Consider the following 14072-nt stretch of genomic DNA (forward strand, 5'->3'; position numbering starts at 1 on the left):
TGTTTCAGGGCAGTAAACTATATACTGACATTAATATTATCAGTAAAAGTACAGTGTTTATGTGAAAAGGCTATCGATACTCTCTGGACACTTGTTGACTCCAACAGGTTTTCCTTGAAATGAGAATAATAGACCCCTCCACCCATTACTGCATTGTCTGAATATTTGCTGATCTATAGTTTTACAACCAGCTATTTCTCTACTTTGAAGAATTATTGTAGAAGGTAACTTTTTCTATTTTGAGATTTATATTTGGATGTGGTTGAGAAAAGTTTTTTTTTTCCTTAGTCTATCTCAGATATGTCTTGAATAGTTTTGGAAATCCACTGCTAGAATAAATTAATAAACCTTGATCCCTGTTCAGAGTGTGACATTCTAAAACAATGTTATACAAATCCTATGCAACATGTATGTGTTTTTCCAAAATGTTCTCATTGTATCAAATGTATTGTTCACCTGAGAGGACAATTAAATGGGAACAGCAGCAGGGTTGCCCTAGCATCATAACTACTGCAGTGGGATGTAGAGTAACAATTTAACCACTGCAGATATATTTAATGATAGCTGTCTTTATCTCTTGATTTCTAAGACTGTATATAATTGGATTCAGTAATGGAGTTCCCATGGTGTATAGAAGAGATATGGCTTTATTGACATTAAAAGATGATTGATTGGATGGAATAATGTATATTGTTATTAGAGTTCCATAGTACATGCTCACTACAATCACATGAGAACTACAGGTGGAGAAAGATTTCTGTTTCCCACTGGTGGAAGGAATCCTAAAGATAGTGATAAATATCGAGATATACGTATAAATAATAAAAGAAAATGGTAAAACAGCAAGAAGGATAGAAAAACTAAATTCATTAGTTTAACAATTGTAGTATCTGAACAGGACATCTCTAAAATAGGTGCAAGGTCACAGAAAACATGATTAATTTTGTGAGGACCGCAAAAATGTAAACAACAAATAACACCGGTAATTAACAATACAGACATGAATGAAACAAGCCAAGAAGATATGACCAAGTGGACTTGAAGCCTCAGATCCATGATAGAGGTATAACGTAAAGGTTTGCAGATGGCCAAATACCGGTCATACGACATCACTGTGAGAAGTAGGCATTCTGCACTGGCTGAAACACCATGAAAGTACATTTGTGTGATGCAGCCAGCGATGGATATTGTACTTCCACCATTAATTATAACATGAAGCATGTTCGGAGTTATATTTGTGGTAAGCAAGATATCTGACAATGATAACTGACTGAGGAAGAAATACATGGGAGATTTTAGACTCTGGACTTTTGCCACCAATAAAATAATTATTACGTTTCCAGTCAATGTCAAGATGTATATAAACAAAAATAAAAGAAATAAGAAAGGGTCAAAAATCGAATGCTGTTGAAATTTTAAAAACACAAATTGTGTAGCTTCTGTCCAGTTCGTTTCAATTACAATCTGAAACAAATATATACATTATTTGTTAGATTTGAATCTTATGTTAACTAACATTTAGAGCAGTTATGTTCCAGTTTCTATTTAATCCTTTGTCTTAAAATATTAATCTTAAATGAATGCAGTGCTTCATGGGATATGGACTTAGAGGGAATTTTATAAACTAGAAATTGTCAGGAAATTACAGAAAATTTTATGAATTTTTAAAAATCTTAAACTATAAGGAAATTCAGCAAGGGACTGAACAAGAACAAGAGGTGGTAAGTTGATGGGTTAAGAAGAAATAGGAGCTAATATTAATGCATATAAAGTAACAATGGAAAGATGTTAATAGGAAACTAAAGTAAAATAACTCAGTTGATATACATTCCTAAGCATGTGGGAATTTAGTGATTCCTTAAAAAAATAAAAAATAAAATTGCTTAGGAACTGGAACTAAAAGAATGATGCAGTCCTAGATATATTTTATAGATGAGAACTTTAATTGTGTGTGAAAACAAAGCACAATGTGTTAATTGTACTGTAATGTAATGAGTTTAAGTTCTGATCGTAACATTTAGGCTTAAATAGCCAGAGTAAGGGGATTTTTCCTGTGTAACGGTTATACAAAGCTCTCTACTGATAAATCAGAAATATGTACATTTGCATAATATCAAATATGACCAAATAAGAACTTACATATGCTTGAGTTGGCTTTATCCACATGCTAGAAAATTGTAAACCAATCATATACTGTATTTAAGATGCTACTATGGTCGCTTGCTCTTCAATACTATATATGTATTTATAAATGTTTCTTACAATATGCATGGTGGGGAAGGGCCTTTTTTTAATAAGACTTTTGACTTGGTTATTGGGGAATAGAGATGTCGCGAACAGTTCGAAATAGTTCGCCAGGAACTGTTCGCCGGCGAACATAGCATGTTCGCGTTAGCGAACATATGCGATTTCCGGTCTGCCCCCTATTCGTCATTATTGAGTAAACTTTGACCCTGTACCTCACAGTCAGCTGACACATTCTAGCCAATCAGCAGCAGACTCTCCCTTCCAGAATGTGTCAGCTGACTGTGAGGTACAGGGTCAAAGTTTACTCAATGATGACGAATAGGGTGTGGACCGGAGATCGCATGTTTTTCGCGAACACGAACATGCTATGTTCGCCGGCGAACAGTTCCTGGCGAACTATTTCGAACTGTTCGCGACATCTCTATTGGGGAATGCTCTCACTAACAATGTTGGTGATGAATGCTGTATCACTTGGCCAATGAGCTAATAATGTCTTTGTAATGGCAGTACTAGGAGAAGGGCACATTTTTGCATGTGAAGATGGTTTCAGGCAAAACGGTCAATTCTTATCTGATAAGAATTACCAGGTGGGGACTTCCTTTCTAGTTGGGAAGAGGCACAGACAGAGTGGTTGCTTATGGTCCACTAAGACCAGGGAAATATAGTGGTTTCCTTGACCCTGTCTCAGTAATGACCTCTCAGGGTTGGCAGAAATTTCACTGCTGCATCTGGAAGATTATCTGACCCAGTATGCCATCACAATTAGATTTCTGACCAATTGTGAAGACATGTACATCAGGTACATTGAGAGCATGTTACGTAAGGACAAAACCTTTTAATGGAGAAACTGTAATATTAAGAAGATATTATCGACACTCCAATAAATGGACAGCATAAGTGTAAGGAGACAATAGGCATACACAACAAGTGTCAACCTACTTGAATTGAAAGGAGATCTTCTTCAGCTGCTTTATTACACATATGTCAACATATGTGATCTGTCCTTAAAAAACATTAAAACAATGTTACCTCTCATACAAATTTAATCTTTGAGTGGTCTACGTTTGATTAATATCTTTATGTTTTCATTGAGGAGGACTGCATTGTGATAAGAGAAAACATATTGGTTGATACATTTGAATATAATAAATACATTTTTTTTATTATTTACCAAAAACATTGTGTTTTAGTATTAATTTAAATACAAATTTTAAATAATAAATAGAAAAAATAACATTATGATTTTTTTTTATTACATCTATACTGAAGTCAACATAATTCATTTTCTCTTCTTCTCATAATCAGCTGTGAAACATAACATTGTGCAACTTACCCCTGGCCTGTGGTGTCTCATTATATCTTGTATTCAACAATTCTGAATTCCAGAGAAACAAATATCTTTATTAATAAAGTGAAGCTGCACTGAAGATAGAGCTATGTTATCAGCCATGTATTCTGCAAACACTACTCCAATGTGACTATTTTTCTTACATAGAATTCAGAGATCTTTATATGCTGTTAGAGGTAACACAGGGGACATAAAATATTATTTCACTCATCTATAGTCGCAGTGGGATAAGGTAATGCACAGATATATTATTTATTGATAAATAGTTTTACAGAAATAATAATTTAAGATTGACCTTGTTTTCAATCATGTATTGGAAAGCATGTATAAATACAATATCCTCGATGAGCAGATTACGTGTGTCAGCAGTTTAATTTCTGCAGATAAGCCTTTTATTGGTGCAATTTTTTTTATGCCCACTGTTAAATGCTTATAAGCTCAATTAAATGGACATAGTACATAGCATGTGACGGCAGAACCATTCGACCCATCTAGTCTGCCCAATTTTCTAAATACTTTCATTAGTCCCTGGCCTTATCTTATAGCTAGGATAGTGTGTTAACCTCTACCACTTCAGCTGGAAGGCCATTCCATGCATCCACTATCCTCTCAGTAAAGTAATACATCATGATATCATTTTAAAACATTTGACCCTGTAATTTAAGAATATGTTGTCTTACGGTAGTTTTTCTTTATTTAAACATAGTGTTCATTCCCTTTGACAACTATAACTCTATTCTTCGCCCTGCTGTGGCCACCCCTCAAACTAACCTACAGTTAATAGCTTTGCATGCTACTTTACTGGTGAGATTGAACAGGTAAGGCAATAATTCTCCCCACCTGAAGCGTTACTTACCCTTTCCAGGGGCCGGCCGGGGTCCTCTCTTCGAGCCGCGCGCGGTCCTGCTGCTGCACGAGCCGCGCGTGGCTCATCCGACAGCTGCAACAGGAAGGCGGGCAGTGACCGCGAGAAGCGGTCACGTGTCCCGCCTGAATCTAAGAGTGCGCCGCGGGTCTCGGGCGCGCTCTTAAAGAAACAGTGGGAGCCTAAATTGGCAAAGGGCTCCCATTGGCCCCTGTCATGCCACACTCCCCATACAATTACCTTTTGGGGGCGTGGATATGACAGGAGCCAATCACATTAATTACTAAGGTACTTATACTCACCTTTTTCCCTTAATCCTTGCCCTATCGTGGTTTCTGATGCAGTTCCCTTCAGCGCTTGTGGTGTTCAGTTGTGTTCATATTGACCTTGGCTTTGTTTCTGACTACGTTTTCTCTTGTTCCTTATCTGTTCTGTTTGCCGGCTTACTGTTTTCTGTGTACCAAACCCCGGCTAGTCCTAGTTTACGCTGTCTCTTTGTGCCCTTGACCTCGGATCGTTCCTGACTCTGTGTCCTCTCATACATATACGTCGAGTCCGGCCATTCTAAGGTTCGGTAGACGTATCTCTTCTCTGTGTTGTCTTTTGTTGAGTTGAATCCTGCGAGTTGGGGTATATTTTTGTTACATTACGATAGGGCCATGGACCCCGCATATTTAGCTCAACAAATGGCTTCTCATGAGGCTAGGTTTGTAGAGCAGGATCACCATAAGCTCAGGCTCTCCAGACGCTCTTGTCTAGAACTATTCCAGCAACCGCACCTAACCATTCTACACCTCTTCTTCCTGAAGTATCTACTTTGCCTAATACTTCGGCCCATTTAACACCTCCTCCCAGGTATGGAGGGGATTCTAAGACATGCAGAGGTTTCATTAATCAAATGGAATTCCACTTTGAGATGTATCCACGTTCCTTTCCCACTGATAGGTCTAAATTGGGGTTTTTGATGCATCAACTTACTGATAAGGCACTTGAGTGGGCAAATCCTATTTGGGAGGCCAATGGACCTATGGTGCATAATTTCAATAGTTTCCTTACAGCTTTCCGTAGAACTATTGACACAACTAAAAGGTCAAAGAATGCCGCCAGAACATTAATGAGAATCAAACAGGGTTCTAGGTCTGTGGCTGACTATGCAATTCAGTTTCGTACCCTTGCACACAGGTAGATTGGACCAACAATGGGTTAACTACTGCATTTATGGAAGGTTTATCTGACACTAAATTGGATGAGGTAGCAGCTAGGGAGCTTCATATTGCATTAGAGGACCTTATTGACTACCTCATTGATATAGATACTAGAATTCGTGACAGGCTCTATACTAAGAATAGGAATAGACGTTTAGTTACACCTAATAACCCCAAAGTTGATAAACCTGAGAGTTTCAAAGTATCTGAGGAAGAACCCATGCAATTAGGGGTTGCCAAACTCTCTGATACTGAAAAATTGCATAGAAGAAGGGACGGACTCTGCCTATACTGTGGTAGGAGAGACCATATGATAAAATAATGTCCTGTGCTTCTGGAGAACTCTCGCACCTAAGACCTTATAGGGGACTGGCCTTGGGTGTGATATCGAAGTCTCCTAAATTGCCTCCTAACCCTTTGCTTCTCCCTGTTTCTCTTCATATGGGAGAGAGTTGTATAGCTGAAAGCATACTAGCCTTGGTTGATTCCGGGGCTGCTGAGAATTTCATAGACTCTGGTTTTGTTACGAAAAACCACATCCCCATCAGAGAGAGGGAGATACCCTTGGCCATTGAGGCCATAGATGGTAGACCATTAAGTACTCCAGTTGTTACCCATGAAACTGTACCGTTATACATGTATACAGGGGTTGTACACTTTGAAACTATTCAGTTCCAGGTTATCACCTCTCCCTCTTCTCATATCGTGTTAGGGTACCCATGGCTACGTTCTCACAATCCCATTTTCGACTGGGAGTCGGGGCAATTAAAATCATGGAGCAAAGCCGGCCACGAATCTTGTATGATTAAGGTCACCCCTTTAAATTCTATTAATGTTCCTACTACTCCTCCTTTGTCTACTGTTATACCTCCTCAGTACTTGTTTCTCAAGACTGTATTCGATAAAAGGGAGGCTGATAAAGTACCGCCTCACAGACCCTATGATTGTGATATCGATTTATTGCCTGGCACTATACCTCCAAAGGGCAGGGTGTACCCTTTATCTATTCAAGAAAACCGTATCATGGAGGAGTATGTTAAGGAATCACTAGCAAAGGAGTTCATTAGGAGATCCTCTTCTCCGGCTGGAGCGGGGTTCTTCTTTGTATCTAAGAAAGAAGGTGATTTAAGACTGTGTATCGATTATAGAGGTCTAAATAAAATCACCATCAAAAATGCATACCCTATACCTTTAATCACAGAATTGTTTGACAGGTTGAAACATGCTACTGTATTCACTAAATTGGACCTAAGAGGTGCATACAATTCAATACGTATTAAGAGAGACCATGAATGGAAGACGGCATTCAACACTAGATCCGGTCATTACGAGTATACTGTTATGCCATTTGGTCTCTGCAATGCCCCAGCAGTATTTCAAGAATGTATTAATGACGTCTTAAGAGACTTTATTCACACATTTGTAATTGTGTACTTGGACGACATACTAATATATTCTACAGATTTACACACTCATCACAGACATGTTACAACAGTTCTGAAGACCCTTCTTGCTAATGGTCTTTATTGTAAACTAGAAAAAAAATTATTTGACCAATCCGAAGTCCAGTTTTTGGGGTATTTGATTTCCGCTAAGGGTTTTCGTATGGATCCCCAGAAGCTTTCTGCTGTCATAGAGTGGCCTCTACCACAAGGTTTGAAAGCCATTCAGCATTTTCTTGGTTTCTCTAACTATTATAGACGCTTTATTAAGGGTTTTTCTTCTATTGTAGCGCCTATCACCCGTATGACTAAAAAGGGTGGTAATACTCGTGCCTGGTCTCCCGAGGCACTTCAGGCTTTTGAATTTCTTAAAACTACATTTGCCTCTGCACCTATTTTACAGCATCCTATCCCCTCACTGCCTTATATTCTTGAAGTTGATGCTTCTGATATCGGGATAGGTGTTGTCTTGTCCCAAAGAGAGTCGCCTGAGAAGCCATTGCATCCTTGTGGCTTCTTTTCTAGACAAATGTCCAAAGCTGAAAAGAATTATGATGTGGGTAATCGCGAACTCCTTGCTATTATCTTAGCTCTTAAAGAATGGAGACATCTGTTAGAAGGAACTAAGGATCCTATCCTCATTTTTACGGATCACAAGAACTTATCCTACCTTGGTGAAGCTAAAAGATTATCTTCTAGACAGGCTAGGTGGTCACTGTTTTTGTCCCGTTTCAATTATATTATCACCTATAGGCCAGGTGATCGCAACATTAAAGCAGACGCTCTGTCCAGACAGTTTGAAACTGCTGACAAACAGGAGATTGATGTTACTCCTGTCATTCCCCCAGACAGGATAATAGCTACTACTATTTTGTCTATTTCTTCATCCCTCTTGCAGGCCATACAGGTGAAACAAAGCATGGCACCTAGCGAGAGGCCTACTGATAAATTGTTTGCTGATGTTCCCAAGAGATGGGATATTCTGTCATTATATCATGATACTAAGACTGCTGGACATCCTGGTATTTCCAAAACTATGTCAGCTGTTTCTTGGTATTTTTGGTGGGATTCCCTACGCAAGGATGTCACTGACTATATAGGTGCTTGTACTACTTGTGCCTGTATGAAATCTTCTCGTAGAGTTCCTTGTGGGCTTTTGCTTCCGTTACCCGTTCCCGAGAGACCTTGGTCTAACCTATCCATGCATTTTATTGTTGAATTACCCCCTTCGAATGGTAACACAGTTATCCTGATGATAGTAGATCGGTTTTCCAAAATGGCTCACTTTGTGTCTCTTTACAAGTTGCCCACATCAAGGGTACTAGCTCTTATCTTCGCTAGAGAGGTATTTCGGTTACATGGTATTCCCGTATCTATTGTGTCCGATAGGGGTAGCCAATTTATTTCCAGGTTCTGGAAACCCTTTTGTTCAGAAATGGGTATTTCTCTCTCATTTTCTTCCGCTTACCATCCCCAGTCTAATGGAGCTGCTGAACGTGCCAACCAGTCTCTGGAGCAGTACCTTCGTTGTTTTGTGGCCCATCATCAGAACAATTGGTCTGACCTTCTTCCTTGGGCTGAGTTTGCTCGAAATAACGCCACTCATGATTCTTCCACCAAAAGCCCTTTTTACGTTGTCTATGGCCAGCATCCCATTGTTCTTCCGGCTGCATTCTCCTCACAGGGCATTCCAGGTCTGGATGAGCATTTGGCTGGTTTGCGTAATACTTGGGAGCAGGTTCAGCGTTCTTTGGTGGATTCCGCTGTTCACCAGAAGGCTCAGGCTGACAGACATCGCAGAGCGGTTCCTTCTTATGTTGTGGGGGACAAGGTTTTGCTTTCCACGCGGAATATACGCCTCTGGGTGCCTTCTATGAAATTGGCTCCCCGCTTCATTGGTCCTTATCGTATTTTGCATAAGGTTAATCCTGTTTCATATGCCTTGGGTCTTCCTAAGAATCTGCGTATTCCTAATGTCTTTCACACCTCATTGTTGAAGCCTTACGTACGCAACCGCTATACCTGGCCTACTCCTCCTCCCCCTCCTGTCTCTGTGGAGGGTCATGAGGAATTCGAAGTTTCTGCTGTTCTTGACTCTCGTTTCCTTAGGGGTCGACTTCAGTACTTGGTGCATTGGAAGGGCTATGGGCCTGAGGAGCACAGTTGGATTTCAGCTGAAGCTGTTCATGCTCCTCGCCTTGTGCATTCTTTCCATTCTCGTTTTCCTGCCAGACCTGGCTCTACCCGCCCGGAGGGCGTGTCCTCAAGGGGGGGTACTGTAGCGTTACTTACCCTTTCCAGGGGCTGGCCGGGGTCCTCTCTTCGAGCTGCACGCGGCTCATCCGACGGCTGCAACAGGAAGGCGGGCAGTGACCGCGAGAAGTCATGCCACACTGTCATGCCACACTCCCCATACAATTACCTTTTGGGGGCATTGATATGACAAGAGTCAATCACATTAATTACTAAGGTACTTATACTCACCTTTTTCCCTTAGGCCTTGCCCTATCGTTGTTTCTGCTGCAGTTAACTTTAGCGCTTGTGGTGTTCAGTTGTGTTCCTTCGTATTGACTTTGGCTTTGTTTCTGACTTCGTTTTCTCTTGTTCCTTATCTGTTCTGTTTGCCGGCTTACTGTTTTCTGTGTACCAGACCTCGGCTAGTCCTAGTTTACGCTGTCTCTTTGTGCCCTTGACCTCGGATCGTTCCTGACTCTGTCTCCTCTCATACATATACGTCGAGTCCGGCCATTCTAAGGTCAGGTAGACGTATCTTTCCTCTGTGTTGTCTTTTGTTGAGTTGAATCCTGCGAGTTGGGGTATGTTTTCGTTACACCACCGTGCCTTTCTATTTCTCAACCACATGTAGATCATGCCTTTCCTACCCTTTAGATTTTCTCCCCGGCTACTGAAAAAGAGGTGGCTGCACTTCTCCTTTCCTCTCTCCCCACCATTTGCCCGCTTGATCCTGTCCCATCTCTACTTATCAAATCTCTCTCCCTTTGTCTTGTTCCTTTCTTAACACACATCTTCAACTGCTCTCTCTCTTCTGACATTGTCCCTGCTGACCTTAAATATGCCACTGTAGTACATTTCCTGAAAAAAAACATATCTCGACCCGTCCTCCCCCTCTATCTATCATCCCATACCCCTGCTCCCTTTTTCCTCAAAGCTTCTAGAAAGACTTGCCTTTACCCGTTTGTTTCACTTCCTCAATTCCAACACTCTCCTTGACCCTCTTCAATCTGGCTTTTGCCCCCTCCACTCTACTGAGACTGCTCTTACTCAAGTTTTTATCAACCTAATCGCAGCTAAATCCAAGGGCTACTACTCCATACTAATTCTTCTTGACCCCTCTGCTGTCTTTGACACCGTTGATCACGCTCTCCTTCTTCAAACTCTTCAATTACTCGGTGTCTGTTACCATGTCCTCTCATGGTTTTCCTCTTATCTCTCCCAATGCTCATTCAGTGTCTCCTTTTCAAATGATACCTCCTTCCTTCATCCTATCTAGGTTGGAGTCCCCCAAGGCTCTGTCCTTGGTCCTCTTCTATTTTCTCTTTATGCTGCCTCTATTGGCAAACTTATTATCGCATTTTGATTCCACTACCACCTGTTCGCTGATGACACCCAGATATATCTCTCCTCCCCGGACCTCTCCCCTGCCATCCTGTAACGTTTCACTGCTTGCCTTTCTTCCATCTCTGAATGGATGTCCTCCTGTTTTCTGAAACTAAAGCTCTCTAAAACTGAGCTCCTTGTCTTTCCTCCTCCTAATACTGATCCTCTTCTTTCACTCTCCCTTCAAGTGTATCTACATCAGTCCATCCTTGATAGCGCGCTGTCTTGGTGTCATACTTACTTCTGGCCTCACCTTTGAGCCTCACATCTGGCATGTTACCAAGTCCTGTCCACCCCTTTATTGTGACCCTCTCATAATTGGTCTTCCCAAAAACCATATTGCCCCACTGCAGTCTGTAATGAATGCTGCCGCCAGACTGATTTTCCTCTCTAGTCAGTCCTCTCACAATTAATCCCTCAGTCAGTCCTTACATTGGCTTCCTGTATCATATAGGAGTCAATAGAAAGTATTAACAAATACCTATAAAGCATTGACCAATTCTAGCCCCTCTTATATCTCTTCACAGATCCATAGGTATGCCCCTTCTCGGTCTCTCCGCTTTGCCCGTGACCTTCTCCTGTCAGCTGCTCGCAGGCGTATGGCCAACTCATGCTTGCAGGACTTCTCGTCTGCCTACCACCATCAGACTCTCCCATAGTCTTCAATTGTTTAAGAAGTGCCTTAAAACCCAACTCTTTAGGAAAGCTTATGGCCTCCCAAAGTAACCTCTACCTCACATACCTTTCTCTTGCTCTCTCCTAAAGGGCAACACTCTACTTTCTCCTCCGGCTCTGCTTCAGTCCCACCTTATTTGATTGCTATTTCCTGTCCTATTGGGTTTTAAACCCCACCTCCTATAGACTGTAAGGTTGTTTGAGCAGGGTCCTCTTCAACCTATCATTCCTGTAAGTTTTCTTGTAATTGCCCTATTTATAGTTATATTCCCTGTCTTATAATATTGTAAAGCACTACGGAATCTGTTTGCGCTGTATAAATGGCAATAATAATAATGATAATAAAAATTTCCTCCTACATGTTGAGCTAATTTAATCATTCCTTGTAAGTTTTATCCTGTAATCCATGAATCAGTTTAGTAGCCCTTCTCTGAACGCTTTCCAAAATATCAATATTGTTACGGTTGCCTCCAGGCTGGCTGTGGGTTGGACCGCTTAGATGTCCTGGTTCCTGACCTTGGAGAGTGAGAGCGCCGCTCTGAACAGCATACAGCAATATTCCTGGAAATGTAGAAATCCCACTAGCTATGAGCAGAGCTAGTATAAGGCCAAGATCATCGAGAGAGTGGCGGTATGGCAGATTCAGCCTCACCTGGAATCTAATTACATTCTGGATGACTTCCAATCGGGATTTCGACCTGGTAGAGGGACAGAGACTGCCCTGGTTAAAGTCCACGACGATCTCCTGTGGGCCTTGGACAGAGGGGAGGAAATTGCCCTGGTACTCCTGGATTTATCGGCGGCCTTCGATACCATCGATCATGATAGATTGACAGAGAGGCTACTTACTGTGGCTGGTGTGGATGACAGGGCGCTGGCTTGGGTGACCTCGTTTCTCCACGACAGGGTTCAAAGGGTAAAATTGGGAACATTTTACTCCTCTAACATCGCCCTGACGTGTGGAGTCCCCCAGGGTTCGGCTTTATCTCCAATCCTGTTTAACATCTATATGAGGCCACTGACCCATATCATCCGCCGCCACATGCTTCCCTATCATATCTATGCCGACGATACCCAGTTGTACTTTCGCCTGGCCAAGAAAAAGGAGGATCAAATCAATCTTTCTTCCTGCCTACAGGATATCCAGTCGTGGATGGGAGCCAATTATTTAAAACTTAATGGCTCCAAAACTGAATGCATCATCTTCAGTAACCAGGAGGTGAATAGTATCTTTCCCTCATGGCCGGACTCGTTTTCTCCATCTCCGAGTCCTGCCACCAAGGTCAGAGATCTGGGAGTCATTTTCGACTCTAGGTTGACACTGAAGCCCCAGATCAATCAGGTGGTAAGCTCTTGCCACTACCACCTGAAGCTTCTGAGGTCTATTTTTAGATTTATTGCCCCCTCCGATCAAATCTCGGTGGTCAATGCCATCATCGGTAGCCGATTGGACTACTGCAATGTCCTGTACCTTGGACTGCCTCAGAACATCATACACAAGCTACAGTTGATACAGAACGCAGCTGCAAGGCTACTTACGGGTGTGGCCCGCAATGACCATATCACTCCATCTTTAAAAGCCCTGCACTGGCTGCCCGTTCGTGAACGGGTTCTGTTTAAAAATGGTTGTTTGGTATATAAGGCAATCCACGGTATGGGACCAGACTATCTGAAGGATAAATTCACACGCTATGCTCCCAGTCGATCCTTGAGATCGGCTGATTTAGCCTTATTGAAGATTCCAAATTTTAAAAAGAAAAAGTGCGGAGGGAGGACAAGTGATGTTCAGGGAGCGCAATTTTGGAACTCCCTGCCTCTGACATTAAGACTTGAGAATGATCTACTGAAGTTCCGCCGGAGCTTAAAAACAGTTTTATTTGCTCAGGCATACGGGATGACATGAAATTTTTAACCTGGTTCAAATGCATGTGATTATAATGCTGTTGTGTGCTGGATATTGTTTTGCTTGTTTTTGATTGCTGGTATGCGCATCGAGACCCTATGGGTAATAAGAGACTGCGTTTCTTAAGATTTTTTAATAAATAAATAAATAAATAAATATAACAGCTTTCCCTACAACACGAGTCGAGGCTGTGAGTTGAGGGTAAAATGAACTGGTTTAATGGATGCTCATGCACGGCTTTAAATACAGGTTTTCAGGTCAGAAGAACACCCCTCTGAACCTGATGGTACACAGGACAATGCAATGTTGCAGCCAATAGGAACAAAGTGCATTTTATGAAACACTCCCCACTACCCTGGAGATAATTGGTCTCAACGGTTACAGTAACTCAATTATCTCCAGGTACATAAAATAACCACACTTTCTTATACACTAGAAAACAGAATAAAAATGGATAACATAAATATCACATTCAACCCATCCCCAGACAGCTTGGATCTGAGCGCACAAAATATACAAATTGCGCTCAGATCTCATGAATGGTGTACGAAAGTTATTAGACTGTTAGTAGCCCGTGGTTTCTCGGCTAGATGATCTGGCCAGGGGTCGGTATAACTCTCGGAGATACAACTTGTCGAACGACGTCTTTCGTAACTTATTGCCTGAACGGACAAGGCAAGCTGTATTTCAGTGGGATTCTTGCAAACTATTGTCTGAAAATAGTACCAAGAGTTTGACGATCAAGTCCCGCTGGGCGTTCAACGATAAA

The 14072-nt window shown here is 41.6% G+C and overlaps 1 pseudogene; it reads right to left on the bottom strand.

The window, feature by feature from the left end:
- Window positions 1–535: 535 nt before the first annotated feature.
- LOC134602040 (olfactory receptor 5G9-like) lies at window positions 536–10541 on the bottom strand (annotated as a pseudogene).
- Window positions 10542–14072: the final 3531 nt, after the last annotated feature.

This window comes from Pelobates fuscus, chromosome 3 (genome assembly GCF_036172605.1).
Source record: "Pelobates fuscus isolate aPelFus1 chromosome 3, aPelFus1.pri, whole genome shotgun sequence".
Classification (NCBI taxonomy): domain Eukaryota; kingdom Metazoa; phylum Chordata; class Amphibia; order Anura; family Pelobatidae; genus Pelobates; species Pelobates fuscus.